The sequence below is a fragment of the Ursus arctos genome, unplaced genomic scaffold (genome assembly GCF_023065955.2).
Source record: "Ursus arctos isolate Adak ecotype North America unplaced genomic scaffold, UrsArc2.0 scaffold_21, whole genome shotgun sequence".
NCBI classification, from domain to species: domain Eukaryota; kingdom Metazoa; phylum Chordata; class Mammalia; order Carnivora; family Ursidae; genus Ursus; species Ursus arctos.
Genome location: NW_026622886.1, coordinates 31,739,194 through 31,766,493, shown reverse-complemented (window position 1 = coordinate 31,766,493; position 27,300 = coordinate 31,739,194). Strand labels below are relative to the sequence as shown.

Below are 27,300 nucleotides of genomic sequence, written 5' to 3'. Positions count from 1 at the left end.
AGACTTTTTATTAATCTCACATGCCAGGAATAGTCACTTACTAAGACAGATAGAATAGAATGTTTCCATTTGGCAAAATGCTTGGAGGTGGAGAAAATTTTAATCAATCAAATGTGACCATTAGGAAAATGAGGAGAAATCAGACACTATAAGCATATCACAATTTCATATGAACTTTCATTTGTCTTTTGAGCAGCAGGATAAAATGACTGTCACTGCTTTTAATCACTTGAGAACCAATTTTTTTCAGAGTTCTCTCACTTATTGTGGACTATACCTGTGTATGATTCCAAGATTCAGGGCTCTGAAACAGAATAGTTTATTTGATTTGAATTAGCCACAAGATGCTTGAGGAATACCACTTTTGCTTACAGAAAACAAATAGGCATGTAGGATATATTCTTGGGCCCCAAGTGCATTTTAAGACAGGAGGTCAAACTCAAGTTGTCCTTGGGCAATTAAACAGCACAAATAACAAAACTTCAAACCCCTAGATTGTTTTCATGTAACCCTGTGGGTCCGTGATTTTGAGAAAATCTTACATTAAAAATAAAAAAACATGGATGATGAGTGTAGAAAGTAACACACAGTTTTCTCTGGTGATTCTCCAAAAATGGATTTGCAAGAGCAGATCCCGTCAAGATCTTTTCATGTTGCTGGGAGGATTGTTACCATAGGAACAATGGACTAGTAAGCATCACTTACCACACAACACGTTACCCGAAAAGTAATTTAATTAAAATATCTTCAGAATTTTATACGGTGGTCTTTTGCAGCATTTGTGTGTGAATGGGATAACCTAAGCACAGTCTGAGGCAAGCATGTGTAAATTTGTCCACTGACAGATTTTATTAGCTGAAATCCTCACTTTGTTACACTGAAGTTTTGTCTTTCTTCGGCATATAAGAAAAAAAAAAGCTTCATTATTCTCAGCTCTACTGTCATTTTTATTTGGGACACTGAGTTGCAGCGGTGCTGGGTGCTCAGTCCTGATGGGCTGCCATCAACAAATAAGAAAACATTGACACTGCTGCAGATTTAACCCAGGCATTTTATCTTGAGTATTATTTTAAAAACAAAATCAGAACAAGAAGCCATCATCAAATTCCTTAAGACAGGCTTTTTTCCCTCATATTTCATTAAAAATCACAAACTCTGTTCAAGTGGAAGAAAGCTCAGCTCAAGCTGTACTCCTTGACTTGCACCTTTAAAATCATGTTTAATAAGACTACATTACATAGGTACTGAGTGCAGGCCCCCAGCTTAATGTTCAAAGAACATGTTAGCTCACGTTACAGATCTCTCTATAACCAAAAGCTTGAAGTCTGAATTCAGGACTTAAAATATGAACATATTGCCAGAAAACAAACTGGGAGAAGCATTCTCACATCATGGTTGTGAATTTGTGCAATGTTTATGGATTTCCTGAACTACTGTAAGTAGGAAGTTGTAGAGAGGTATTAAGGGGAGATAAAGCACACCACACTTGACCGCAATAGGCTTCTGCTAATGTGACATCCATCATCACTTCTTTGACCTACCATTTCCTCCAAAATTAGCTCATTTTACTGTAGATCAAATTACTTTTCAATTTCTCTCAGTAAACTGTGCTATCAATTACTGCAACTATGCAATACACTGTCAAAGCACCGAAGTTATAACCCCTGAATTCTGAAAGCAGACAGGAAAGCAGAGTCAATAACACCAGTTAATAAGGATTATGTATCCATCAACTTACATAAAATATTACCTTTACAATTTAGAGGATAGAGACACAGGCCCTAGGACACAAATCTCTTCCCTAACATTCCTTAGTGAGACACTTCTTCTTCCCCATGGCCAGAAGAGCATGGTTTAATGATCTCCTCAGCCCACCCTGGGATGAGGGAAGGTGGCTTCTGACTCTCTATGAAAAGATATTTCCAAGAGCACCCAGATCACAGGCATCCGTGGCCCAGGTAGCACAATTCCCACTTACAAATGATTGAGTTAGATAGCACCAGGAAGTGATCCTTTCAACCAGACCCTTGTACCTGGGTCAGTCATGACAACTGCTCACCCAGCACTGGGAACACCAGAATACCTCTTCACAGCCTGGCTCAATTTGCTTTGAGAATCTTGTCTCCAAAGGAATTAGCTGTGGGGTAGGCTTCCAATAAGCTTTCATTTTAAACTAGCAATAATTCTGCTTTACCTTTCCAAGATGGAAACAGCCCATATCTACCTATAGCACCAAAATCAAAACCTTTCCATCCCACTTAGCTGTAGCCTGAAGGCTACATCATATTCGGCCCATGGCCCTCTTAGCAATCCAGAGTGTCAGAGTCTGACCTTACCCTGAACAATTTGCTTTTCCTATAGTCATCATAGAAAGAGCAAGAATGTTGGTATTAGCAACTCTACACCTTAGTTTCCATATATAGGAACTGAAGAGCATAATCTTACTCCATAGTATTGGAGTATTCATAAGGACTAAACTAAATAATACATATGAAGGTACGCAGCATAGTAACTTGAATATACTCTTGAATAGAGGATAGTCTACCATTACATTATCTGCACAACTGGTTAAGAAGGAAATTGGAATAATATCCCTAGTTGTGATCAGTTTTATTTGCATTTATTTTATAGTTCCCTCCTCTTTGCGACTATCACCCACGTATCTTTAAATTTGCAATCTAAAATTAATCAAATTCCAGATCATTTTTCAAACCTGCCCATGGAAAATGCCCATGGGAGAGCAAATATATTGGTTAAAAAAATGACTGCTATACAAGGCAATGAGAACATTTGTTCATAGTAATTCAAGAAGTGCAATGTAGAAAAAGCATAAAGTCATAGAAACCTGAAAATGTTAAAGCATAACAAGCCATCAATTCTGTTTGCCTACTCTCAACCCTGGAGGGTATTGTCCGGTCTTTGTTTCTAATGTCCCTAATGATGAAACTGCTTCTATTTATTCCCCTTGAAAAATTCTCCAATAATCAGCATATATTACTGTCAAAGACCTCTCCTAATGGACCAAATTTTATATTTCTACTCATTCCATTCTGTGATTTTTAGTTATGATCCAGAGTATTCCCAAGTGTTGGCACTTCATTATTTTACCTATTTTTTATAGTTCCCAATCTTAATTATATCCTTTTAGATCCTCATAGATGTGTACAAAAGAAGGGCTCCTGAACACAAATGTACACATACACTACACACCATGTCAAAGCTCCTTTTGAGTAGAAACCATGAGATGTAAGTCTATTTGGTGCCTAAAATCACATAGCTGAGAATTTTGCACATAGTAGTTACTTCATAAATATTATACTGAATTCTCTTCTCACATAGCAAGTTGAAATAAAAGCAATAACTTTCCTAAGGCTGGAAGGTAGAATAGTAAATTTTACTAACTGAGAAAGAAAATGTGAAGACTATTTTAGAAAAACTTCTTAAATCAAAAATTATCAGCGAGATAATGAACTAACAAGGTTCAATTAAACTCAACTTGAAGGCTGCTGTATAAAAGCTAGCCACAACTTTATCACCAACATCCCCATGGAATCCCCAGAAGTTATTTTAATCATTAAAAAAAATCTACAAGCTAGGCCACAGAGTTTACTCTTTTATTGGTGTTTATTTCTCCATTTCAATTACCTTTTCTTTTAATCACTCTGTTTCCTACCTTCTTGTAATCATTTGTCATAATTACCCTTACATGTGTCCTAGCACAACATACTTCAGTGTCGACTTCGTATTTCTTTAGCAAACCTCCCATGCCAACTTCCAGATGAGTGTTTTAGACTCTTAAATATGTCTAGTTACTAATTACTCAAATTACTTTGCATAGATTTCATTTCTTCTCATAGTCTGATAAGACCTTATACTTTTTCCTCATATACTCCACTACAAAGGTAATTATGCAATTATCTGTTTGTCTAATGTCTGAGTCTTACGCTAAATTGTAGGCTCCGTGAAAGGAGTTTGGTTCACTACTAAGATCTCTATCTTAACTCACTACTATATGTCTAGCATAGTGCCTCACATTTAAGAGTTAGATAGCAAATACTTATTGAACAAGTGAAGAAATGAATGAAGGGATGGAACTAATTTTATTCTGATAAATTTCCACCCCTTTAAGCAACTGATGAACTTATCTATGTACATCTTTATTTTTTAGTATTCCTTGTATAGTTATGAATCACCCAGGAATATAAATACTAAGTTACCTGTGCTTTGTCTATGTATAAAGAGGAGCTAGTGATATTTCCAAGGAATATTGTCCTTAACAAAGAAACTGGTTGAAGAGAATCTCTTGAATTTCTTGCTGAGTCATTCCCACCATGGGAACTTCATTCTCCTAATGGAGAAGTACACACAGCAGGGAAATAGAAGCTGGAGTGGGTTAAATTGTACTTCACAAAGGGAAAATGGCTTGGCATTGAGAAAAAATCGACAGACTTTTTCCCCATAATAATAATTAAACAACAAATCAATTAACTCAAGGATTAGTCGTTTGGGTTAAACATCATTAGAGCTATTGATGTCCAGATGATGAAACACTGATATAATTCCTAACATTTTAAGTTTAATAGGACATTTCCATATTAAATAGGAAAATTCCAGTCATAGTCACTATCTACTAAACATGCATAATGTTTACTACGTAATTTGATATGTCTTCATTTGTTTTAATAAGATCTACACTGCATTTAATAAACTTTGTTCTTTTCTCAATAATTATTTCATCAATTCACTAATTATTGATTCCAGATTTTATAGAACAATCTTCAATCTGAAAAGTATCAAGACGTTTTCTGCTTATTTCCATTCTTACCTCAAAGGCTTTAGATGGTAACAAATTTGCTTAGTATTATATGATATGTACTACATGCCTAATAATATGTTACCCAGTTTTCTAAATCTATGTAGCTTTGACTCATTTTCATTAAAAATCTGTTTTTCTAACTTTATTTAGAATGTTAACTTTTTACAAAATATATGATTTAGTATATTTTATTCTGCTATATACACATTTAAAAGATCATAATCTCACATAACTCATCAAAAATACATGTTTATTTTTAGCTAATTCATTCAATGCTTTTAAACAAAATAACATTGTTCAGTGCAAAAACTATTTAGCCATACTGAACCCAAATTATTTGAGAATTAGTAATAGCTAACAGGTGCATGTGTTCACAGTATGCAAGATACCATCACCATACCTAATAGTTTTTATGTATTAAATTAACTCCTCTCATAGCAAAAACCCAATTGAGATTGGCATCATTATCAACAGACCTATTTTGCAGATGAGTGTAGAGAGGCACAAAGGTTTAAGTAACTTCCCCAACATCACAGAGCCGATGAATTAAACTCACCCAGTTGGGCTCCAGAGCCCAAGCTTTTCACAATTATGCTATCTAAATTGCCTATCTTTTTACATATCATAGTTTAGGTCCAATGAAAAAGAGGGAAAAGGAAAATGCAAAGAAAGCCAAAAAGGAAATAACCACAACAAAACAAAAACTACTTCAGACCTTGAAGAGCTTTTAATAATGAAAGAATTTACAACTCAATACACTAACCGCACTCCTAGTCCCAAACGTATTCCCACGGATGGGCTGCACCTTTGCACACTCAGAACCAGCACTGTACATACATCCATATGTACATTCTTAAGTACAGAGCAAGTTACATGAGAAAGTAAATTAACCTGATGTAGGAAACAGTTTATTACAAGGAACAGAACCAGTGTTTAGAGATTTTTAAACCATATACCAGGCGTTTTCCCTATATTCTCTTGTGTAATCTTCATCACTTCCTAGAAAATACAACTGAGGCTTAAGGAAGTTCAGTAATTTGCTGAGGACCACAAAGACGATTGTGAAAGAACTGGAATTTAAATCAAGTTGAGTCCAAGCCCTTGACACCACACTACCACAGGGCCGAAAAGATGAGGCTTTGAGTGGTGCGAAATGCTAATGTACTCAAGTGCCTTGTCACAGAAGCCAGTAGGGAAACACTAAACAAACAAACAAACAAACAAACCTGTCTCCACTTTAGCAATTTTGGAAAATAATTAACTTTAAGATCTGGCTCTGTGGAACGATGTGGCAGAAGAATAATCAGAGCCTGTTGAAATTCATCACAGAATATTTTCTGGAAGTTTTTAGACCTGACCTGGGTTTTTGAAGACATTGTGATAAATGTCTATGAGGTAAAGGTGATAGAAAAACTGTATAGCATACACCTACTTAAAAATGCATTAATCTCCAGAATATCATTATCACTTATAAAATTAATCTTTACAATCATTACCAAAAATTACTATTTAAGCCACCTACTATTTTTTCCTCTCCTTCATCTCTTAGCTAGTATCATATTTATTCTTCACAATTACCTTCTTTATTCTCTAAGCACATGAAAACACAGGCATTTGTCAAATATGCTTTTCGTATTCCCCTATTTCTGGATTTCCAGATTGCAAATTTAATGAAAACTAAAGACAAAGAAAGGAGCTGAAGTGTGTGTTCTTTTGGTCTACACCTGTTTTATTCTAAATTTAAACTCCTTTTTCTGAAATCTTTGAGCACTGAAAGTAGAAAAGGGTTTATTATAATGCTCATTGCAATGACTGTAATGTGGGTTTGGACAATTTTAAGTAGGCTTTGTGAAATTAACCATGTTAAAAGACCTTAAATTCAAAAGTTGGTCAACTAATAGCTATGTTTCTTAAAATATGTGTTTCAATGCCATACACTAGCAGCTATAATATTTAACTTGAACAGTCCCATCACAATGATTAATGTCAACTGATGTGAAGGACCAGGTATATCTCAGGAGTTCTGAAAATCTCTGAGATTAAAACTCTTAGGATTGATATTTCATGTTAAAGTTTTAGTACTTTTAAGTCAGGATGAGAGTCAAACTTAAAATATTCCAAGGATGCATAAGGGAATCTTTATTTGGTGAAATAGCAACGAATTCCAATACTAACATATAATTGGTTTGAAATAGGAACTTTTGATGCCACATCTGGAGAGTAGAATAATATAAGCCGCTACAGGTAGTAATTACTGAAGGTAATTGTAATGCAGCTTGAGTGGTAAACATTAATGGGGAGGAAAAAAAAGATTTCTAAGCAAATAAAATCTCAAGCATCAAAAAGACAAAAAGTTTGTGATAAATGGTTCATTTAGGCATGCAGTGCTGTGTGGGCAAAATTGGATTGCAATCATAGCCATTTCAAAAAACGAAAACATTAGGAGAAAAGAAAATTGGGCAGAAATGGCATGGAAATTACAGCCTTTGATCCATTCTGAAGAACCTTTTTTTGAAGCATCGTCATGAGTGGGCAGCAAACTCTTTCCAATCTCTTGTTAAAACCTTTATGAAAGCCTGGAGACCCTGAGATAGAAATAATCAATTCAGGACAGACAATGGAAATATTTTTCAATGATTATCTTTTTTCCATAAAACTGTGAAAAATTAATTCCACTGTTAAATTGCTATCGGATTTTGCAATAGACAATTTAAGGGGAAAAATCATCCTTGACCTGTTCAACTAAAGATCAGTTAATAAGCACATACTTCATGGTAATTAATAAAGCGATGACACTATGTCACATAAATAAGGAGTATTTTAACATCCTGGTGCTATATCATGGGTGCCAGAGTCATTATGTGAATAATCCAACGCACACCTTGGAACATAAGTGGGCCCCACTCTTTGAAAATAGATCTTTGGCCATTATAAATGATGCATTATAGTTTCCAAAGACCTGCAGTGCTAGATCTGTATTTGCAAAAACTTAAATTAGTTCCTACAGCTTTGAAACAGTAATGATCATAGACTTGTTCAATCACTATTAAAATGTCTATAATTTGATTCTAGGACGCTAACTATTGAAATTACCCATTGGCTTTCTTTATTAAACACTGGTAATTAGTAATTTCATAAGGTTTTTGACCTATTTTGCTAAATCCAGGTTTTTAAAATTAGCTTCCCAACAATCGTGTAAATTAGTTCTTACATTTAAAATCATTTTAGGCTATTATCTTTGGGACAATGTTATATCCTGATGTTAAAAAGGAGAATTATTTGTAAATAAGTATAAGAACATTACTTTACATTTCAGTAAATAGCAGCTTTAATCTTCTGAGAAGGCTATTTAAATCAGATTTGCAATGCCTGAAGCAAAATCTTGGTTTATTTTCTTATTTTATTTGACTTGACTACATTGTTTTCATTAACATTTTCTATTTAACCTTTGGAGTTATGGACCCCTTCTAATCTTAAAAAAAAAAAAAAGTTACTGTGGAAGAAGAATGTATCTGTTTTACATCTTTGAAAATGACTTGGTTTTATTTCTATTTTAAAGTATTACTTGTAAGATAGTGGTGAGAAATTTCAGTCAACAAAATGACTGAAATATGGGTTTTTTTCTGTCCAAGTTTTTAATTCAACTACAGGTGAAACAGTTTCTTACTAAGACTTGCTAGCCACATATAATTTCTATAAGCAAAATGACTCCTTCGTATGGCTCTTTTAAGGCTTTCATGATAATCTTTTTCTAAGTTATCTCTGAAGTAGCATAAAATAATTTCCTAAAATAGACTTTCTCTTGAATCACTGCAACACACATTTTTTTTTAATCCCAAAGAAATTAAAATACTATCACAATTATCTTTCAAATCTGTCTTCCTATTCAACTATAACCTGTGTAAGGACCCATATCTTCTCTCTTGTTCACCACAGGATCTCTAGTGTCTACTACCATGGCTGACACATAATAGCTACTTTATTACATTCTTGTTGAGTAAATGAATCAATGAGAGTGAATGAATGAATGCTATGAATACGATGTTCTGTTATTTAACCCAGACTAGACCAAATTTAAATGAGAACTAAGTCATAAAGGGAAGTCCAGATGAACCTGAGGAGGGAGGGCATGAAAAATGAGATGTAACCCATGCAGAGGCACAGAGGTGAGAAAGAGCACAGAGCAGGAAAGATCAATGGCAAGTAATTGGAATGGCTAGAACATGCATCAAAGTTGTGAAGTAACGATGCCGAATATTTGTTGAGATATTATTTTTTATTCTCATCTTAACACTTTCTTCCCAGCAAGTAAACCATTTCTTGCCCTAGAGGGATTTTCTTTCCAGGGAAGTAAAGAGAAATTGCCAGAAGTCAATAGCACTTATTGTTTGTTTTTTGAAGTATATTTTACTGGAGTATAGTTAACATATGGTGTTATATTAGTTTCAGATGTACAACATAATGATTCAACAGTTCTATACATTACTCAGCGCTCATCACGATAAGTGTAGTCACCATCTGTCACCAAACAACATTATTACAATCTTATTGACTGTATTCCCTATGCTGTACTTGTTTATCTCTGTGACTTATTTTATAACTGGAAGTTTGGACCTCTTAATTTCCCTTATCTATTTCACTCATCCACCCACCCACCTCCTCACTTACTGTTTTTGAGAAGAATATAAACACACTGAAGGGATATGCTTAGTATCCAAGAAAAGGAGCATAAAGAAAGCATGCTTTTCGAGAACAAAGATTCTTACATCCCAAGCATGGGACAGAGAAAAGAAAACTACCGGAGTGAGAAACTCATTGAGAGACCATGCTGGTTGAGACACTGGGCATCTCAGGGGTGACTAGCCTGTGCAGATGAATTATGACCAGATGAGCTTCCAGGATTTGGTTATCCTGCAAATCTCTGGAACTTTGGAACAAAGTTTAGGTGATAACGTCTGTAATCACTAAGGTTGACAATCCTACCCACCAAGAAGGATGGAAGCTTGGAGTCAGTTTTAAAGTAATTTAAGAAACTTAAGAAATGCAGTATTTTCTTCCTGTCATTTGCATTGGTAACTTTAGATTCATATGCGCTACCTAACCAAGAGAGCTGGGTTGGAGCCACTTTGTTGAAGGGCATCATATATCAAGCTAATAAGTCTGAACTTGACTCTGAAGAGGCAGCCATTCATGGTTTTCAATCAAGGGAATTAGAGATTTGTTTAGAAATTTTATAAATATCACCGTAACGGCAATAGAAGGGTAGACTGGATAGCAACAAGACTAATGGGAAGTCAACCAGGTAGGGGCAATAATGCTATCAAGAGATGGTGAGGTGCACCTAAGATTCTAAGAAGAGAAAAGAACTGATGATTTGAAAGATATTTAGGATAAAGAATCATCCTGATTGGATGTGCATGGTGAAAGAAAGGTGTCTCCCAGGTTTCTGGTTGGCCTGGGAGCAGAAGTGGGGGAAAGAGAGTGGAGACATAGGGAGAGGTATAATGTTATCATTTGTACAAAAAGAAAATGGAGGGTGAGCTGCCAAGAGAAGGGAGAAAATGATTTTAGAGCTCAGGACAGAGGAATTGGGGCTCATTGGTGGAGTTGAAGATTGAGGCATATGTATGAGAACATAGCCCAGGAAGTGCGTGGAGAGTAAAAGAGCTGAGAATGGAACTCTGTGTGCTCCGGGAGAGAAGTGACTGAGAAGGAGTGAGCAGAAAGCTAGAACAACAGAGAATGATACCATGGAAGAAATGAGCGGGAAAATTCGAGGAAGGACAGAAATGGCTACTGTGTCAGAGGCTAAATGTAATAAACTTTGGAAGATTTACACCAAAAAAAAAAAATACTTGGCAAAGAAAATGGATTTTTTAAAATAGCGTGTATGACATCTTAGAGATACATTATAAAATTGGATCAGGAGGAGAGACCTTGAGGACTCTAAATGGGCTTTAGGATCAAGGAAGCTGAGTGATTTTGGTCTTGATGCTGCTTCATGGGGGAGATTTGAACAGTTTATGGAGTGGAGGGTGGGATGGGGGAGTAGGGGGAAAGAGTTTGAAAGGAAAATAAAGAGGAGATAAAGGAATGGTGTCCTCTGGCAGCAAAAAGACAGAAAGGGGCAAAATGCAGACAGACATGGAAGGGAAGGAAGTTAGAATTTTTATGAAATCAAAATCATTTCATGTCTTTGTAGAGCAGGAAGAAGTGGCTGAAAAGTACAAAATGTCAAGGAAATTACTGCCTGCTTGCCTCTATTTATCTGAGAGAAAATAGATGAGAGAGTACTAGTCCATTATGTGAGGAATGATCTATTTTCATGCAATCTCATATTACCTAAGTATCTATCTATTACATCTCTTCTGTGAGGAATGATATAAAGGAATCTTTATTACATGAGAGAGGAACTGTCTGCAGAGAGTGAGGACACAGTCTGGAAGACAGAGTTTAGAAGTGAGCATAGTAAACATTTGAAGAACAGAGTGGGAGGGGGAGCTGATTGGGGATAAGTGGAATGATTACATAGTAATTTCTTCCAAGAGCAAAAAGCTTTCCTTTTGGGCCTAAACTGTGGAAGTTAATTTACTGATGGTGGATTATAAAAAGCAGGAAAAAAATGTAAAAAGGAGAAAGATAAATTTAGACCTAGGAGAAAACTAAGATTTTATCCAGCCATACTACTCTCCTCCATTTATACACAAGGTAACACGAGACCCGACAGGACAAGGAAGTTACCCAGAGCTCAGTGGTGGCACCGTATTCCACCCCCACCCTGCCACACTGGAAGTCTCACCCCTGCAGCTGTGTCTTGACAAATTGCCTGCATCTAGACCCAAGAAAGATCTCTCAGGGGCCTTTTTGGCAAGATCGGCAGAGCACACAGAGCCTGGCAGCCACGTGCACAAGCTTTTAAATCCATCATTTTCTCTGAATTTCTACTGCTATTTAGTTTTCAGGAACTGGAAATGTTTGTGGCTTCAAGCACCCTAGTTACTAAGTATTTAGACACTTAATTTCACTGGTGAACTCTCATGACTGAGTCCTTACAAGGAGACATACCTCAATACCCACATTCTTGGGGATGTTTTACTCCATTGTTTTGCTTTTCACCAATACAGGAATAATTTCATGAACAGCTTATTTAAGCTTCTGGATGATAGGACATCACCTGCCTTTTGAATACAAGATCTTAGGCCATATTTTCTCAGGAACCATTTTGCCTGAAATCGGCTGTTAAACCAATTTAATTTCCAGCATGAAACAGATATCCCAAATTGTGTTACAGGATGTATTTTTGATTTTGCTTTTCATTTTTTCCAGTGATTATAAAATGCCTTTACCCAACTCTACCCTCCCTGATAGGTACTTAGCGTATCCTATTTTTTAAACCTTTTAAAGGGGAAAAAAAAAATATTAAAATATTTTTTTTAAGTAAAAGATCACATTTTATAAATACAAAGTTCCAAAGGGTATCTGATTTCCAGTTTGCACTTCACTTAAATCCAAAGGAAAAACTCAGGATTTTAGAAATACTAAGGAAGCTCCAATAGATAGAACAGGGGAGCCTGCAAAATGTTTCCTTGTAAGGGAGAAAGAAGCATTTTGGTGGTTCCGTATCATGGGATTGTTAATTATAAAAGGAAGATCTAGTTTGTTTTGTTCTTAATGATTGAATTAGCACTTAGGTTCACTCGGCCTTATGACTCTCCTCATTCGTATATAGGAGACTTCAAGACTTGCAAGGCAAACCACTTTTGGACAATGAACCACCACCACCTATTTCCCAAGTCTGGATCCGTGGCTCAACACAAAGCATGCATCAAAGGGCAGCAAACTCGCAGGAAGCCTGACCTGGGGACGTGGGGAGAATTTGGGGGAGGTAGCGCTGGGTTCCAGCCCAGGGTCTGAGAATTAGCCAACTTACTTCATTTACCAGGTTTCTCGATTTTTGTCATCTGGAAAATGGAAACTTTAAGTTAGACAGTCCTAATAATCCCAACAATTAACAGGATGCCCATCAGCCCAAATTCTCCTGGATTCAATCTTAACAATAAACCTCTCCCTCTGACTACCTTTCATCAGAAATTATGGGCGGGGGAAAGATCCAGGGAACACGCAGGAAAATTTTCTGTTTCACTATCAAAAGAGAAAATTGGAGCTACAGCTTTTAATGGTTTATAGACTACCCTAATGCATGTATGTTCTAAAATGGCTATGATTAAAAGTTCGATTGATGAATAGTAGGGACACATTAATTTTGACTGCAAAGACAAACATAAGGAAAAGATAGTATGTTTTGCATATAAATTATCCTGCTATAGAGAAGGTTGATTCAAACTGTGTAGCATTGGTAATCCTTCTTTTACTGAAACGTTATTTTCAAAAGCTTTTACTTCACTGGGTGGACTTCACAGATGAGTTCTCTGGCATGAAAAATCATTCAGCTGTCATCACAGTTTCTTAGGGAATTTGAAAGTTCAGAGGTCTTTGCTTAAAATGAGTCATCATGGTGGTGCTATTTCTCTGTGGTTTAACCATGTATTTAATTAGACATCTGAGGTCCGGAAATGAAGTTGAATGTTTATCAACTGAACATAAATGATGTACCACCTATAAATTACTGTGCTAATAATATTGTCTCTATTTTACGGTAAGCGAAAATGATGTTCAAAAGGATTAAAGAACTTATAAAGCCAAGCAGATTTTAATTGGCAAATCTGAGAATTAAGACCTGACTTTAAATTTCAAATCCGGTGATGGCCTCACTGTATTATATGGTCTTTAAATACCTTCTACTAATTATTAGTATGAAGATTGACAGATTTATGAGCTTGTGTTAATTCTAACCTGACTCATGGTTAAACATCTATGGTGTTAAGTCAGAGTTAAAATATTCTGAGGGATATTAAGAAGCCATGAGGGAGCTAAGGTTTGAGAAATTATCAAAAAAAAAAAAACCCCAAACTAACAAACAAAAACCCCTATTATTCTAGATTACTTCAGTGTTACCTTGAAATAATAGTTAACACTTCTTGAGTGCTTGCTACATTGTGCTAAGAATTTTACAAGTAAAACCTCAAAACAAGTTTGTGGCATAGATACAATTTTTCTCCCTCTTTAACAAACGGGGAATCTGAGAGATGGAGAAGTGAAATGTCAGGTCATACAGCTAGTATACTTTGGAGCTAGGCTATGAAGCAAAGCCTGACTCCAGAGTCCTCGCTCTACAGCACTCTCAAGTAACGGTAAGAGGGGGAGAGATCATAATATTTTATCTAATGAGTACTTATATAGTACACTTCGGTAGAAAACAGGAGAAATTCTGTAGAGAGAAGCACTGAGAAAATAGTGCTGTTGGAGCATGTGATACCAAAGTGGTGACCACATAGTGACAGTGGAGAAAGACTTTAAAATGCCTTGAACAAGGGACGCTAAAGGCAAATGCCTTCATAGCTTCACCTGGGAATTTGTGAAGACAAGTTCAGAAGGAAAAGCACATGGATTTGGGCCCTTAGAATCAACAAGATGACCAAGGCTGAGGGAGAAAATTGTTGCTTCTGAGCCACTGAAGTTACACTGTACACTGAGAGGTGCTTCTACAAAGAGACTTCCACAAGAGCCAGGAAATCTTCTCTACTCCCACATAAAACAACGTATGGCTGTGGCACCACCATTCTACTCCTCTGAGCCCTATGCTCAGGATCTGACCAGCAAATCAATTAATTAATTAGTTAATTCAGATTAAAAATTTTAAGTATACTAACATCAAGTTAATGAAAAATTAGATTGCTCCACTTTAAATATATGATATCTTCTTAAAGGACTTACTGGAGAACTATGCCCATTGCCGTGGAGGACCAAATAAATGCAAGAGATGGGAACAAAGCCAGATTGCTCATTTTCATGCCAAGTATTATTCTATCAAAAATAGAATAGAATGGGCTGCCAAAAGGGTTTATATAGCCTCTATTTCTGAATATCAGAAGTGATGCCATTCTTCTTTATTAACTAAAAATTCAGACATAAATGTAGGAAATCCACTGTTTAATATAAAAATCCATATTCAGCTATAATTATTGTCTCTGAGGCAGTAACAAACCAAATATGGCTGAATTTCCTGTTGACATTATATTCTTTAAAAATTCTTTTCTTTTCATCTAGGCATCAAATCAACTGTATATATTTTGTTTAAAATCTATGAATAATTTAGTAGTGTCCTAGATTCACAGGGTGATGTCTCTAAATAATACAAATTGTGTTTTAAATGCACTTTATACATCAGGAAAGAGCCTATCAGAGTTATGATTCCATTAATGCACTCTTTTGAAAAACCAGAAATATCTAGTTTAGCTTTTAAAATGGGCATTGAAACGGAATAAACTTTTCTCTGGCAAACTTTTATTGGTGACTCCATTTCAGAAAGAATAAAAACCCTTTTGAGGACTCCACCTTATGGAGTAGAACTTGAGTATTTTTAACTACCATTCAATGGGAATTTGATAACAATTATATAACTTGGGTACACGATTTGTTTGCCTAATCATCCATTGTTATATGTGGGGAGATTACGAAATCATAAACTCAGTCTCTAACCAATATTTCTAAAGGAACCACATATTAACGTTCATTTGAGTCTGACAGTTGGTCATTATACACCTACATCAAGTACTATGTGCCATGCACGTTACATACATGACCTCATACTAAGAATAACCTTGGCATGATGGATACTACCTTTGCTCCTTTTACAAACAATAAATCCAAGATTCAGTGGGGTCTTACAAAATGATATAGCAGAATTTGAGGCAAATTCAGATAGGTCTATCTGACTATAAAACCCATGATCAATGCACTGGGCCATATGGCCTCATTTTTACCAGGGAAGATCGCTGAATACTCATTTCCTACACCATTTCATTCCTCTTACAAGGTAAAGATTGTATGTATGTAATGCTTTGAGGTAGATTGCCTTCAGAGGCTATGCTTTCCCCAAGCGGCATGAAAAATATAGACCGTTCAGTTTCTTTAATTCATTTGTTCATTTACTTAATACAAAAACAGTAAAAAAAATTAACACAACTTAAGTCCCAATTACATGTAGTCAGGGGTATCACTCAGAAAAGGGTCCTCCTTGGCAAACGTTACTGCCATTTGACACAAGCAAATGCTTCCAGGTCACCTTACCCCTGACCAAGACAGGCGCCAAGTGTCCAGACCTCCAGGACCGGCTCAGGTGGGAGAGAAAGACAGACTGATGGAGAGAGGAAGAAGAGGGAGCTGTGTCACAGAAAGGTGGGGAGAAAAGGAAGATGAAGAGCTCCTATGGGATCACTGGCCCAATCACGGGGCTCCGTCAGCACTCCTTCTCTGCCATCTCTGTGCCCCACTGCGCTGAGGACCCTGTCCTTCCCACTGTCAGACGAGCTTGTTCTACAAGACAAAGTGAACTGCTTGCAGTTTATTGCAAGGGAACATTTTAGCTGTGACCTTTAAAAGCACAATATTCTATAGGCATAACTATCATTCACCCTTTGCATCGATGCAGCTGGTTGGAGTTCTGACCCAGGTCACGCTCCCTGAGCAATTAAAAATGGCAAAAGACAAACTGACATGAGGTGAGAAAACCAAAATAGCGACCTCAGACACAAGCTCGATCCCGCCACTATTTTAATACTGCCCATTCCAAGTAGGAGATGACAAGAAATCCCCCACTTTAAATGAAACCCTCAACATTTTTAACTCTCTCTGTACACAGAATCTGACAAAAATAACTTATCCGTTTGACCAAATATGACAAATTTGTGCCTCTTTTTGATGTTTAACAGATGGCACTCTTTATTAAGTGCTTATGGGATGTGGATACGTGCCAGGAACTAGACTGGGGGTTGAAGAGGGAAAGAAAAGCAGGATATTGTCCCCATCAGGGAAAGGCTTGCTATTTAATTGATGAGGCAAACAATTATCAGGCATTATACTAAAAACTGCACCTTTATTATGCACCTAGAACTCCCCTCAGTGATTTAAATGTATTAACTCACATAATTCTCTCAACAACCTGGTAGGTTGTTGCTATTATTATCCCCAATTTACTGAAGGAGAAAATGAGGCACAGAGAGGTTAAGTGACTACTAGCTTACTGAGCCGGTAAATGCTATAGCTGGACTCAAACTCAGGCAGTCTGACTCCGGATTCCACACAGCCGCCTTGCTATGAAACACACGCAAAAAAGAGAGTGACTCAGAGAATCCAGGAAAGACTTCTGAGAGATGGATGTTAAAACAAAACCCTGAGGGGCGCCTGGGTGGCACAGCGGTTAAGCGTCTGCCTTCGGCTCAGGGCGTGATCCCGGCGTTCCAGGATCGAGCCCCACATCGGGCTCTTCCACTATGAGCCTGCTTCTTCCTCTCCCACTCCCCCTGCTTGTGTTCCCTCTCTCGCTGGCTGTCTCTATCTCTGTCAAATAAATAAATAAAATCTTAAAAAAAAAAACCCTGAAAGATAGGTTCAACTGAGTCATAGAAAAGTCTTTCAAGGCAGAACAGATAGCACATACTGAGGCATGACAGTTTGTTCAGGAAACATTGATAGTCTGTGGAAATGGCACTTAAAGTGTGTAAGAAAAATGAAGAAAGACAGGGAAATTACATTCGGGTCAGACGGGGAAGGGTCTTTATTGTTATGCTGAGGAAGTTTAGATTTTTATCCCGTGAACAATAGACATCAACGATTTCCCAGACAGGTAAGAAGAGGTAAACGTTACGTTGGAGTAGATACAGGCTGTTGGATTCTGACCAAATAATGGAAAAAGTCAAATGAGAAAATTAGATAGGCTTAGGGATTATGCAAACATTTCATATTCAGTATTTTGTTTTCTAAGACTTGTTCTGACTGCTCGCAAAAAAGTCACAAGGGATCGATGAGACGGAGAAAATAGAGAAGTCACAGAGGCTGGGGAAGTAGTGAGAAAACCATTAGCATGTTTCATCAAATCCAAGGTGCCATTCATTTTGAAGTACAAGAATTTAAGAAACAAAAATGCTCCCAATTAAACACCATCTATCATAAGATGCATTCCAGTTTCACAGATGTTTCGTAGCGCATCCTAGAATCTATGAAATGTGGGACAATAACTCAAGCAACAGTAGATTTAATTACTGGTCCCAGTCACCTCTCTGTTTATTGCAGCATTAGTTAGTAGCCAAGATATGGAAGCAGCCTAAGTGTCCACGGATAGATGAGCAGATAAAGGAGACGTGATGCATATACACAGTGGAGTGTTACTCAGCCCTAAAAAGAATGAAATCTTGTTATTCGCAACAACACAGATGGACCTAGAGGGCATTATGCTAAGTGAAATGAGTCAGACAGAGAAAGACAAATACCATGTGATTTCACTTGTATGTGGAACTCAGACAAAAAACAAACAGAAACAGACTCAAGCACAGCGAACAAACTGGTGGTTGCAAGGGGGAAGAGGATGGTGGAATAGGCCAAATACGTGAAGGGGATTAAGAAGTACAAACTTCCAACATAATATAATAAAAAAATATTATAAAAAGAAATGAAATCAAGAATAAAAACAAAAACAAAAAAGAAGTACAAACTTCCAGTTATAAAATAAATAAATCCCAGGAGTGAAAATTACAGCAGAGAATATAGTGAATAATATTGTCCTAACTTTGTACAGTGACAGTTGGTAACCATTTATCATGGCAACTATTTTGTAATGTATAGAATTGTCAAGCCACTATGTTGTATACCCGAAATTAATATAATATTGTGTGTCAGCTATACTTCAAATTTTAAAAATATAGCTCCTCGAGCAAAAGTAGATTTCATTACTGGTCCCAGTCACTGAGTACATTAGAACATAAATTAATTGCACAAATACTTATTGAATGTTGGTGTGTAGATATATAATGGAGATGTTGAGAATAAATGGCAGTAACAACTGAGGGAAAGAAATAATAACTGATATAAGATATTTAGAAAATAGAATTGTTGGGCTTTGTCGTGTTACTAAATGCAGATGGTGAGGGAGAGGGCTTTAAGGATAGCCATTAAATATCTAAGATGGCTGACAAAGTAATATCTTTAAGACTAAAAGCACAAAAAAGAAGAGCATGTTGGGTAGTGACATCATGGGTGTAGCTGGGGACATGCTAAGGTCAAAATAAAGTAGGACTTAGAAGTGAGGATGTTGACGGGTGGTTGGACTGAGTGCCCAGCCCCTGCTCAGGAAAGAGGAAAAGGCTAAAAATATTAATTTAGGCAGAATCCAAGTGATGTGGTCAGTGAAACCATGGAAGTGGATGGAGCCACCTACAGCAACAAGCCTGGCCAGGAGGTGATGTTCGCTCGAACAGGAGAAAGCAGTAGCAATAAATGAAAGGAGATGGTTTCGAGACACACTCTGAAGATAAAATGTCTCAGTCTTGATATCGATGGTCCTTAAGGTTGGGAGAAAATTGATTCCATTAAGTGATTTGGGAAGCTAAGAAGTACAGCAGTTGAGAAAAAATTTCAGTTCTAGGTGTGCTGTGTTGAAAAGTTCTGCCAGGATACACAAGTGAAAATGACCTAAGAGTAGCTTAAACCATACGTAGCCTAAAAAAAACCAAAAAACCCCAAAAAACCACCTGTATCTAGTCTGTATTTCTGGAGATGGCTCAAATTCATAGATAAAAATTTGAGAGTCATCTCTTCACAGGAAAAGTTGCTGCTGTGATATAAAGATTGCCAAGAGAAAAATGCAAAAGGAGAGTAGAAATAATTCAACCATAGTCCCTTAAAATAAGTTATATTTAGATGGAAGAAGTAGTTCTATCTTATCCTAAATAATACTATTTAATACAAGTTTAAACAACTATGATTCATTGAATCTTAGTATGTGAGACATTTTACATCTGGCTTTTGTAATACTTTTAAATAACTGCAAGAAACATAATCAAATATTCATTTTACGAATGAGGAAAATCTGAGGTTTAGTAACTTTCCCAGGGTCACACAATGAGTAAGTGGCTGAGTGGGGATTCAAAGTCTTTCAAAGCGTGGCTCTTGCTTAGAAGCCCTTGTGCTTCCTAACGTTCCCGGCCTACACAAAGCCGTCATCCCGTAATTTCATACAAAGCTCTTCTTGACAGAGCCCATGAAACAAATCCAAGTGCTTGTAGACGATACCTGCAAGTGATGTGTTTAAGACACTTGAGCTGTCCCTAATAGTATCTGGAATTGTATGCTTTGGACACTGACACCCTTCTTTTGACTATGAAGATGCAATCTTCACTTCTATAAGAAAAAGATTTTCTTAAAACATGTGATCCTCTGGGGCACCTGGGTGGCTTGGTCACCTGGGCATCCGACTCTGGGTTTTGGCTCAGGTCAGGTCTCAGGATCATGGCTCTGTGCTCAGCGGGAGTCCGCTTGGATATTCTCTCCCTCTGCTCCCCCCACCCCAAATAAATAAGTAAATCTTATGAAAGAAAAAACATGTGGTCCTCTATTTTCATTTTTCCCACTTTTGATTGAAACATGGAAACAAAGAAATGTTTCTTTACCGTAAGAAAACAATAGTATAATATAAAGATGAGAGCAAAAGATGCTTGAATCCAGTGCTGAGGATAATAGAAATGCTGAGGACTCTGGCAAAATGGGGAGTAAAGCCCCATTCAAAAAGGTGACAATCCAGGGGCCTGGGTGGCTCAGGCCATTAAGCATTAAGCATCTGCCTTGGGCTCAGGTCGTGATCCCAGAGTCCCTGGCTCAGGGGGAGTCTGCTTCTCCCTCTGCCCCTCCCGCCACTGCTCGCACGAGCGCTCTCTCTCTCCCCCTCGCCAAAATAAAATCTTAAAAAAAAAAAAAAAGTGACAACCCCTCAAAATCCAACATTGCCAGATCCTCAGATTTTATAAGGGAAGGTGGAAATTTAAAAATGCAAGGTTTCACCTAACATTGTAATATAATTCATTATTTTAACCTAGACAGGCTAAAGGAAACCTGCCTCTGAGTAAAAGGAATACAAATTGGTACCAATTTATGACTACGCTAAGCTTCCACATGACAACTTTCTAGCATTGAGGACATCACCCTGCCTTATATTCTCCAAGTTTAATATTCCCAGGTCCTTCCAGTAATCATGTTGCTAGAGATATAAAACTTTACTCTACTTTGAACAGAATCCATTCTGTCAGTGTTCCTCTTAAAATATGACGACAACAAGAGCTAAACAATCATGCAAACAAACTCTGGGACTGTTACTGTCTTTGCGCCGAACAGTGTATGCTCATGCAATCTAGTATTATACGAGCTTTTGGGGGACATTTACATTATTTCATTGGTGCCTAAAGGAGTTTCAGTCCATAAAAACCCTTACTTTTTCAGTATTAGCTTCCAAGATAAACTTTACACATCTAATACTTGCAGAGCTGAGACTATTTTGTTTTAAAATTCAATGCAAGACTTTGTATTTTCTTTAGTAAATTTTATTTATCTGGGCCCATTATTCTAAATTTTGGGTGGAGTTTCCAATCATCTATCTCTTTTTTCTGCTCCAAGTATAAAAACCTGCAATTCACCCCCGGGGGCTATTCTCAGACACGGTGAATACTCATGAGAAATCTTGTCCACCAAAATGTACACCATTTCAAAAGATCCAAAGCAGAATTAATCCATAATTAGAATATTACATTATTCCCTAAGTACCCCCCACACACATACACAATTTCCTACAAATCACCACAACTTTACTTATATTTGCCTGAATTACCCCATTGCACTGAGACATACCACACTCATTGGCACACCCGCTTACACATCCGGTGAAGATTTCAATGAGCTCAGCTATTTGGCTGCTTCTGCCATTATCCAGAATTCTAGCTTATAAATTATCTCCTGTATTTGTCTTGATTAAAAAAATTCCTTGCTGGTAACTGCAAATATACATTTGATCATAAATTAAAGAACACGCTCTTCTTGTTCCTCTGCTTGAAAGACGACACATCGGTGAAGAGCGATTGATCTGACTCACTGGGGCCTTGCACTCCACATGGTTTCCTTTCAGTAAACTGTGCAGGCTAGAGTATCAATGATAGCTCATGCTTCCTAAGGGTTCGCCATATATGCCAAGCACTGGGCCGTGCATTTCATGTAAGTCATCCCCCCTATTCCTTAACACCAGTGCTTAAAGGGCTTATTATACATCCGTAACAGCCAAGTCACTAAGACATAAAGAATTTGCATAGCCTTACATGGTCTAAGTGTCTGGGTCCACTTGCCAGCTAGTTCCATCTGCACTGAAAACCCTGTTCTTGGTCATTGTTCTCATTCCTTAGCAGGTCACCTGGACTTTCCTCCTTTGATTTAGTCAAATAAATTACCAATTGGAAGGTGACGCCCACAATCACTAACAAGCCCAAGTTCTGTGAAAGACCAAGGCTTACTCGGCAGGGGTGTATCAAGCCCTCCAGGGGGAATGTGCTGGCAGTCTACTACAAGGCCTCTACTTTTTAACCGCGTTGTTACGTCCAAGGGAGAACTTTTTCAAACATTTTTTAAGTCCTTAAACAATCTGTTAGTTGTGTGATATAGTGTCCAGCAAACACCTTCATTTCTTCAACCAGGTTATTGGTAAAATAGTGAATGAGAGAGAAAGCTGAGCTATAACCCCAGGGTGTGATTTTCTGCCTTTTTTCCACCATGACAAAGCTGATGACGGTATACCCACCAGTACCACATTCGCAATCCCCACTGCACTCAATTTCGTAACTTCTTTTCCACCAGAAAAAAAAAAAAAATGTATGTATGCAGAAAAGGGAATAGACCTGATGTTATTACAGGGACACCATCGCATCACATATATATTTTTTAAGTAAATAAAGAAGAAATGTTGGTACTTTAGGATCAGTGATGAATTACTGGTATAACAAGAGAGCACTGTGAGGAACCATTTGATTTGGAAGCATTCAGGAAGAAGTTAGTGTGCCCTTTTCTTTTTTGTCATTGTCTTTGTTTTGTTCTCTTGTGTCCTTCTATTGTTCCACCAACTATGAATTCATTTAAATAAAACCCGTCCTTCAGTCTTTTTTCCACTTGTTTTACAAAAACGTCAAAGTAAGTTGAGTATAAGATGCCTCACACCATTAAAATAGATGTATGAATAAATATTCCCAGATCGGGCGCTTACCTCAGGGATAGCTGTCACAGACTGGACGAGAATAACAGGAAGGAACCACGTTTGTTTACCTGCTTTGGAGCATGCCCTGTGAAACACAATAGAAAGAGAAAACCTTAGTAATGGGATTCGTCAGTGGCTTCAATCCCCGTTGAGCCCCTTGTTTTGTCTTTGGGAATTCAGTGTTTAGCCATTTTTTAATATGTCCAAATATTAGCTTCTCATGAGATGAGGCATGCAGTAACAGGCACTGTTTGCTTTGCAAAGAACATGGATTCGATTTAAATTTAGATTTTAAGTGGATCAAGAAACAGTTTTTGCAAAGTAATACATGAGAAATGGCAAACACACAGAGGCAAATGGTGACCAGACAGAACACCGGTAGATACCTACATTTATGTTCGTGGAAGTTTACCCTCTCACTTATTAAGAATTTCAAAGTAAAGGATAAGTATCTATAGAAGTAAGCTTTTGGCTCTCACTTGTTTTTTGTAAAAGAGTTGGGCACACATTTGGATGAGAGGTAAGGAGTGAGGAGGGATCTTATATCTGGATCCTCATGGAAATGAGAGAAAAACAATGACAGTGGTTTATTTTTCTTAATCATCCTAAAAATTTTGCTTAAGGATATCCCATTTATATTTAAAAATAAATCTTCCTTAGACAAATATCTCAGCTAATTTAAAGGAGTTTTTTCTGGGGACTTTTTGCTGTATTAACTTTAGAAACAATTTTTAACTTTGTTATTCATTTATGGTTGAAAATCATAATTGAACAGTTGGAAAAAACTGTTAATTATATAGCTCACATCGTATTTAAATAGCACATTTATTACATATTTGTAGCTCGAGAGACTTCTTCACAAAAACTTTTTTTTTTTTTTTTTTGGTGGGCTGGGCACCATCCCAACTCAGATTTAGAACAGCGTTAGAAAGGTTTTGTTCACTGAACTTACTCTGAAATTTCTAATGTGCTCTATTCTTTAAGGAAAATATGATTGATTTTATATGATAGTTGTGCTGTGAAGATTCTTCTATTAAAATGTACTTCACTGAGAATTTATTCTTTCAGCAGACGCCTAAGAAATTTATCTTGATTGCAGTGGAAGATGGCAATTTGGAACAATTATTTATCCTTATAATAACTCAAGAGCTTTTATCATCAAGCACTTGCTATTTGAAGACCTGACTCCCATTCCTAAATAAGTGAATATTAATCTGCTTGTTTTCAATCCTTGTAACACAACAACCTTTTGCTAGCCTAGTCTATGGTTAATGAGTACATATTAAACGGAAACTGAATGATCAACCTTCTCCATTGCTTATAAAGATATATATTAAACATACACAATAGAATGAGTACTAAAGCACATTTTCTTTTAAGCATTTTTATTACAGGCAACTTACTCTAGCCACTACAGGCTAAAGTCTAATTACTTACTAAAAATTCACCCACTGAATTAATCAAGTCTCCCTTACCTTTTCTCATTTTGACTGCCTGACGTCTTAAATAAAAATTGTTTACAAGAAATCATTATCCTTTCTTTTCAGATGGAAATGGCCAACCAAAGACAAAAATCAAAATTGGGCATTATGCCAGATTCATCCACTGGGGGTTCCAAGATTTGATTATACAAAACATGGACCAGTACCTATAGAAAAAATTTACCTTTTTTATGTCATCTAGAGCTTAAGAGCCATAAGACATGCCTTTGCAGAACACCATTTTGATATAATTTTTCAGAAAGCAAGTTAGAATTTTCAAATATATACCAGATGTCAGAGCCCATAAAAAAAAAAAATTCTACCGGTAATTTTTTTAAAAATTCAATTCTACCCTAATAATTATAGTAGAATACATCAACAATGAGCATAAGCATTTATGCAATGAGTCAACTAGAATTCAGTAACTGATTTTTATAGTGGTCACTTCCTATTCTATGCGGAAGAACAAGCTCTATATTGATACATGCACCACAGACTGCCCAGAAGACAAAGATGATTTTCTAAAGCAGCATAGTTTAGGGAGAAAAAAAAAAATAGGTATTGAATAGCCATCTAGGTCATCTCTCTAGACCAAAATTTCACTTACTTTTATTTTTTATGGTACCCCAGTAATGCTTCAGTAGCATTCCAAAGAGCCTAAACCCTGGGTGACAACGTGTTCTCCTTCTGGTTTTAGAAACGCAATGCACAGCAAAATAGGTCTAAAGATGCCTACCTTCCTGGGTCTTGTGGGGATCAAATGAGATAAAGTACATGAAAGCACTCCAGATGCTATACAAATGTTAGTTGGATTCTAGGGGAAGGCCTTTTAGAGACCGCTCTGCGCTGTAGAAGGACACTTGGACTCGGTATTGGAGAGTCTTAGATTTGTTATCTGGGTTCTCTCAAGCAAATCACTTAAATTTAATTTCTGTGAGTTTCACATTTTTTTTTTAAGATTATTTATTTATTTGAGAGAGAAAGAGAAAGAGAGAACACGTGGGGTGGGGGTGGGGAGGAGCAGAGGGACAAGGAGAAGCAGACTGGAGCCTGATGTGAGGCTCCATCCCAAGACCTCGATATCATGACCTGAGCAAAATGCAGATGCTTAACCAACGGAGCCACCCAGGTGCCCCCAAGTTTCACTTTTCTATACCTGAAACAAGTATAGTTTCTACTACTGTTTTGTAAACCACCTCAAACACAATGAGATCCAAAATGAAAGTGCTTTGTCAACAATGAATCACAATATAGTAATTAGAGTATTCATTAGATATAATGAGCTTAAAAGAACAGCATTTCTTTTAAGAATGTATTTTTAGTTTCTTATTAATTTATTTTTATTTTATTTATTTCCCTAAATAAAACAATTGTTTAATTAAAATATCTATTTAGAAAGTTAAGGCATTTGAAATGAGTTCTTCAATGAGTTCTTATCAAATAACCATCTCAGTGTCTCTATGAAGGAGGCAGAGAAATGGTGGGCAAGTCCTCGCCTTGAACACCATCTCAAGAATAAGTAAGTCATACTTTATGTCTTTTCAAGGTATAAAAGAAATAAACAAAACCCAAAAATGTATTCATGTTATGTGCCGCTTTAGTAGTTAAATCTGTCACCCAGCATCAATACTTGCTTAAGGATTGTGTACAAACGTCGTGTACAAATTGTATGCACAATATTGTATACAAAACATTGTCCTATGACCTGATTTATGGTGTGAAAGAGAGTGTGTGTTTAGGCAAGGGGGATGGAGTTAAATACTGAGCTTGGATATATTGTGTTATTTGAGGTTAACCAGGATGTGATTTTTCAGGTCACAGTAACTGTTTATTGAACGTGTCTTAAGATGAGAAGCTAATTATCTGCAGGTTTACCTTAATAAGCAGATACCATTTTCTAGCATTGCTAGGCCTCAACAGTAATAAACAGTCCCATTTCTCAATAACTTTTTCATATCCTTTTGGACCATGAGTTTCCTCATCTTTAAAGTTTTCAGTATTCTTTTCAGGGCATCTTGAATACTTGAGCAGCAATTTTCTCTGTTTGAAGCAATCGCCAGTTGAATGCTTTTGTGAATGGGAAATTAAATGGATTTTCAACAATGTAGATACTTTTAAATTAGAGTCCCAATGAAATTATGGATGAATCAAGGGACAGCAGGAAGTCCGTGCTTTTTCTGCATTCACAAATGTCTTTCTAAAAAATACCATCCTTCAAACTCTACAGCCATTAACTCATTAATGCCAGTCTGTCTTTCTTTTAAGTAATTCTTATTCTTTTTTAAATGGCTCTAAAAACTCACACACAGAAAGGTGAGTATGCAGCAATACTTACTAAGTTGTATAAAGAATGGACAATATACTACCAGTCACTGGAGGACTCCTGCAAAATATTTACATCCCTGACTTCTTGAAGTCTAAAGTATAAATGGTATGGGGGGCGGGAAAGTCTTAAAATCTAAAGAGAATATAAGAAATTTATGCGGTGAAAAAATAGACAATCTTATTTAACTCCCTGTTTATTATTATCACATGAATCTGTGAGAATGACTTAGAGATTTCCCAGATATAGGCACACAGAGTTTAAAGCCCTTTCTGGAAGATAGAATCAGTGAAGGCTCAAAAACGGCAGAAATTTACCAGTAAAGCTGCAAGTAGATTTGACCTAATGGTGGTGGTGAGGTGAAGCAGCCGCCTTTGAAAGGAGACTGTTGGGATTCACCATAGATGCTACTGAGAAGGAGTGTGGCATGAGGAGATCGATATTTAAGGAAGAGGATTCTTGCTGTTACTAAATTACCATAGAAGAGGAAGGATCATTGGAC

The 27,300-nt window shown here is 36.8% G+C and overlaps 1 protein-coding gene and 1 long non-coding RNA gene across 2 annotated transcripts in view; one reads left to right on the top strand and one right to left on the bottom strand.

Annotated features, from left to right (window-relative positions):
* SYT1 (synaptotagmin 1) overlaps window positions 1-27,300 on the top strand; it is a 525,260-nt gene that overhangs the window by 252,517 nt on the left and 245,443 nt on the right. The gene's annotated exons all lie outside the window — the stretch shown is intronic.
* Window positions 1-27,300, bottom strand: part of LOC130544507 (uncharacterized) — a 271,380-nt gene that overhangs the window by 165,968 nt on the left and 78,112 nt on the right. The window contains exon 2 of the long non-coding RNA XR_008960831.1: window positions 23,004-23,079. This is a non-coding gene — a long non-coding RNA (uncharacterized LOC130544507). The remainder of the gene's footprint in view (window positions 1-23,003; window positions 23,080-27,300) is intronic.